The sequence below is a fragment of the Lactuca sativa genome, chromosome 6 (assembly GCF_002870075.4).
Source record: "Lactuca sativa cultivar Salinas chromosome 6, Lsat_Salinas_v11, whole genome shotgun sequence".
NCBI lineage: Eukaryota > Viridiplantae > Streptophyta > Magnoliopsida > Asterales > Asteraceae > Lactuca > Lactuca sativa.
Window position 1 is genome coordinate 91,644,923 of NC_056628.2, and position 6,000 is coordinate 91,650,922.

Below are 6,000 nucleotides of genomic sequence, written 5' to 3' on the forward strand. Positions count from 1 at the left end.
GATACATGCTCTACATGATCAACGGTATAAAACCAATACCAGAATAACACAGGAAAGCACATTGTACATATAACACATAACATACAATTGTCCCTATATTGAACTCACCGTGAAATAATCGAATGTTGCGATGAAATTACCCCTTAAGTGCGTTTTTACCGGTAGAATCTGACTAAACACTATCAGCAGTTAACAATCGTCGGCTCGAAAAAATGGATCAAAATCAGCAATACGGGAGAGAGGGTTGCGTTTTCGTCTAAAAGGAAACAAGAGGGCTGATCCTCTATTTATAATTCGAAAATTCAACTCTCACGTCGTGAGCCTTATTGTTGGATTAGTGTCTAAGTCCATAACTATATTTGGTATGTACTTGACCCGATTGTGCATGGTCCTTTTGGGTTGCCTTCACCAAAGCAACTTGGGCTGCTTGGTGGCTAAGTTGACCATTAGGGTTTAGACTGAAACCCTAGCTGCCTACACTATAAATAGAGGCCATTGGATGCAATTTTGGATACTTGCTTCTAAGAAAACCCTAGGGCCGATTTTTAGTGTTCCTCCTCCTCTCTCTTGATAGTCTTCTTGCTTGTGGTGTTTGTGAACCATTAGAGGAGTTACAATTATGACTCTAAGCTCAAGATCAATAAGATTCAAAGGATTCCAAGCAAATTGAAAGAGGTAAACACTTAGATCTATTCTGTCACACCCCAAAACCGGAACGACGGAAACGTTCTGGGGTGGATGACGTCATGTCAAGTATCACAACATATGCAGTATAGTAATCAAAGTACAACAACCATTGCATTAATAGTAATAATTTTACATGGTTTACATTACATAGAAACATCAAAATAATACAAGTAATAATATAGGTGCAGCTTGGTACTAAACTGTCTTCACCAAAAGTTCCTGAGATGTACCTGTCTATAGCTGACCTGAGAATACAAGTTATTTGAAAGTGAGTATCAACATTTTTATAAATGCTGGTGAGTTCATAAGTATTTAGTGTCATTTTATTCAAATAACTTTATAAAAGTAGTAGTTTAAAATCAACGGTGTATTAGAGTCCTTTCCAGAAAATCCTATATTTTCTAAATAAAAGCAGTCTTCTACCAAGACCCGACAATGTTATGTTTTAAAGAGAATTTCCCTAAAATATTATCATTACCAAAATACGGTAGTTGATTTTAAAGAAAGTAGGAGAATATTAGGGAAAATAACATATGCCTCAGCAGTGACTACTGCTGACTAAGGCAAAAGAAATCATAGACTCCAGGAGAGTATCGAATGAACGACACGCCTGGCTCAGTCTAACGAAAGGAGACATAGACCTCAGACAGTATCAAATGAATGATACGTCTAGCAAGGTCTAAAACAGAGAGACACTGACCCCAGACAGTATCAATTGAATGATACGTCTAGCAAGGTCTAAAACAGAGAGACACAGACCCCAGACAGTATCAATTGAATGATACGTCTAGCAAGGTCTAAAAATAGTGAATACAGACCCCAGACAGTATCAAATGAATGATACGTCTAGCAAGATCTAAAAACAGTGAATACAGTGTTAATTCCCGTTACCTTAAGACCATGAATTATAAGGTAACCCCGAGATACTCGTAACCATATTGATAGACACTAGAGAACTTGACGCCCTGCAAGCGTAAAAAATAATGTGACATTTGTCACCCCTTGGCTTGGTAGGCCGTGGATTGTAGCTAGCAGTCAGGGTGTGGGGGTGTCAATCCCGTATAGATCTATACACACAATGCCCGCTCCCCCTACAGGAGACTCTGGTTACCAACTAGACGACGGAGAAGGTCGTGTCCTGAAGATGCATCTCGTGTAGTGAGTTCTGAGGTAAATACTGGACTAATAATAGAGACTCACAAATAAACTGATCGACGTAAACCTATATGTCTATGCCTGTATACATAATATATAATTAATGATCAAACGACCTTCGGACGGATATCCGATCCCACCAGACCACATCTCAACGAAGAAAAGGAAATAGGGCGAACTAGCCTTCCTAAGTCCATTAAACATTATTTATATAACTATACAAGCACAGGCATACATTTAACTAAGTAGAAGCATTTAACGAGGTTGAAGTGTTTATCGAAATAGAAGTGTTTCACGAAGTAGAAGTGTTTCTCGAAGTAGAAGTGTTAATAAAGTATAAGCGTTTACGAAGTAGTAGCGTTAATAAAGTAGGAGTGGTTCACTAAGTAGAAGCTTATCAAGAAGTATAAGCGTTAACGAGTAGGAGCGTATCACTAAGTAGAAGCGTATCAAGAAGTATAAGCGTTAACAAGTAGGAGCATTAACTAAGTAGAAGTGAAGCAGTAGTATCTTAACCAAGTAGGAGTATAAAAACATGGAAGAAAACTTTGATGAAAACTTTGGAAAACCTTTATACTTTAAGAAAATCATGACTTGGTATTCTTTTGTAAAATAAGTTTGAAAACCTTTAGAACCCTTGAAAATCTTTCATAAACAAGTTTTGATTATAACTTTGATAAAACAATATATGTAAAGAAAACCTTTGTTTAAAATGCTGCTGTAACTGAATTTGAAATAAAACATACAACGCGAGAGACAATTTGAGAAGAGCTTTGAACAAGTAAAAACATCTTAGAAAGCCATTTACAATATCATACTTGGTAAAATAGTTGACAGTGTAAGAAATCCTTGTGCATGCGGGTTATCAATCACATGTGATTGATATGATATCTGGCATGTTTAACTTGTATTCCCTCCCATAAAAACATGTAAAAACATTTAAAAGGGTAATTCAGGGGTATGAACTCACCTGTTGTAAGTGGATCGGGTGAAGGTGCCGGTGTAGGATGCTAAGTGTCAAGTGAGGACTTGACCACACACACGAATCCTATTTAACATGTAATGATACATTTAAGTATCTAATTAGTCATTTAATAAATAATTAAGCAAGTAAGGATGTCTTACGACATAAAAACACTTTTCTACAAGTGCTAGAAGTGTCCCGGGTAACATCTAAGGGTGTGTATGGCCTAGATAGGAGTTTACTCTTCAAGAGTAAACTCTTTATAGAGTTTACAACCCTAAGACCTTGTCCCCATGAATTTACGGCCGTAAACTCATGGATGGTGTGTTCTTTGATGCATTAAGGTCTTGTAACACTTGTGGAATTAGGCTTGGTTCAATTCTAGGGCTTATGAAGGGTTTAAGGCTTCAAAATGGACCATTAAAGGAGTTTACGGCCTATGGATACTCCTTAAGGAGTTTACGACCGTAAACACATGAGTTTACGGTAGTAAACTCATGTTGGTCCATTTCTTTTGTTGTTTGGTGGTTCTAACTCATGCATGTAAGGTTCTAGTCACTCTAGGAGCATAGGAAGGTGTTTAGGGCACTTAAACACCTTGGAAAGGTGTTTACGGTCTAAGGAGATGCTCTTTGGGGAGTTTACTACCTTAAACATATGATTCTACAGTAGTAAACTCATTTTGTCCGTGAATCCTATGTTTTGGTGCATCAAACGAAGGATTACAAGGCTATAAGCACTCATGGAAGCTTTTGGAGGTGTTTGAGGGGTAGTTTAACACCTTAAAAGGTGTTTATGGTCCATGAACATGGGTTTACGGTCTAAGAACATCCTTAGACCATAAATTCATGTTTACTCCCCATTTGGTCCAATTTTGGTGTTCTAAGTCCTTTCGGGTAAGCCTCTAAGCCATTGCTAAGCATGAGAAGTGGTTTGGAAGGGTTTTTGAGCATTAAAACCCACATTCAAGGGGTTTACGGTTTTGGGATGCTCCCAAGACCGTAAACTCATGTTCTTGGGGTTTTTGAATGTTTAAACCACGTATTTGAAGGATAGATGAGATGAATATCAAGCTAGGGAGGTTAACTTACCGATTTGAAGCTCGAAGAGGCGATTTTTGACCAAAACCCATTTGTAGAGAGAGAAGGTAGAGAGAGAGTGTGTCTAAGGTGGGAAAAGGTGGGAGTGAATCCCACTCAACCCTTACATAGGGTGGAGCTTATGGCCTGGCTAGGGTTCTCCTGACACCAACCGCGAACGGGTTTTTCATGTCAACCGTTAAACACGACAACATTTTAAAATTATACCACCTTAATTTTTGTTCACTTGACGAATATTATTTAAAATATTCCAACGGGTTTAATTCCGGTCAAAAATATTTTCGGGATAAATTTGGCTAATTTTTTTTTTGACGTAACTAATTTCGACGTTAACTTCGACGGAAATTTTTGGGTTGTCACATGTTCTTATGATGTTAATTTCGAATTATACATGTTAGATCTAGGGGTGCAAGTCTTGGATTCATTGCATGTACAATAGAGAAACCTAGATCCAAGCATTAGGGTTTGTATGAGCACATAGGATTGTTCTTATGCATTAAGCCCATCAGTGGTATCAGAGCCATGATTGGTTTCTGTTGTATGTGATGCTATGACTATTTATTTGCTAAAAATCGCTTTTTTTGCTAACTGCCTGGTGAACCCGACGAGTTCCATGAGGAACTCGACGAGTTCCAATGTGGACTCGACGAGTTTAGCTGTCAGACAAAAAGATTTTCAGATTTTCTTGCTGTTTTGCTAAAGGATAATTGCCATATATGTTTTAATCTGATAAAATACGAATTTTTTGTTATTGAAAGATTATCCTTGTCAAAACACAAGATAATTACCAATTGATTAGATAATAATTTCCTTATATGATTAAAATTGATTATTTGAATTAATTGGGTAACTTATCCTGCAAGAAAGTGAATTAGGTCAAATATAGATAATCACTAAATTAATTGTTTGATTTATATTATTTGTTATTTGATCCTTTATGTTTTGAAAAGTTAAAAACTTGCCCTCAAGTTTTGAAATTTAAATTATTTGATTAAAAGTTTAATTATTGAAAAGTTTTAAATTTCAACCCTTAGATTTTTACAAGTTTAAAAATCAACCTTATACTTTATCTATTATAAGATTAATATATATATATATATATATATATATATATATATATATATATATATATATATATAAGCTAGTCTTATCGTTAGTAGACCTCATTCACGAAGCTGATCTATAAGGTGGGTATAACGTTGCTGCTTATAAAATGGCGCTTAATGCGTGTACACTCACACCCACTGCTTGCTTGACTGGTGGAGGTTCGTTAGCCGAACGGATAGGATAGGGCACTTAATACCTCATTATAAGGATAATGAATATTACAAAGTAACTAACATGTTTTACAAATTCCCAATCTTAGTTACTTTAGGGTAAAATGTGAAAATGATGCTATTCCATGAAATTACACTTTGTACCCTTGTCAAACGTTAGTGGAGCGTGTGTGGTTAACCGGCACACTAATTTAGGATTAACATTGGTGGCAAAGGGTGACTTGATGTTTTTCATAGATCAATGGAGCGTGTGTGGCTAAATGGCACATTGATTAGGTGATAGAGACATTGAGTGTACCATGTTGATTCACATGGTTATTCGCAACTTGTTTGCGATCCTCGACATCCCAGACGCAAATATGAAGTGCATATCGAGATTTAAACATGCCATTGAAAAGTTCGATGAATCTTAAAGATCTAGGAGTTTTTAAATACATTTAAGACTTAATCTCTTTTTCGTTTTTCATGGTGAGAATTAGTGAATTGTCATTCACTTACCTTTAAATTATTTACTTTTAGAGTACGACATCCCTTTCTAAGTTGTAAATAATGTTGTTGGATCCTAGCCCTAATTTCTCATTTGGGTGTTTAATTGGGGATTATCAAACTTTATTCCTTTCTATTTTCAGATGTCTAACGTAAACACAAACAACACTGCTCCTGGTTCATTCTCGCTAATGAGCCTATGTCAAAAGGTGGCGTTTGATGGATCGAATTTCAATGAATGGTTGAGATACATTTGCATGATTGCTCGTCACGAGCACAAAGAATATGTCCTCGACGAGAATCTTGAAAAGATCAATACAGAAGTCGCTAC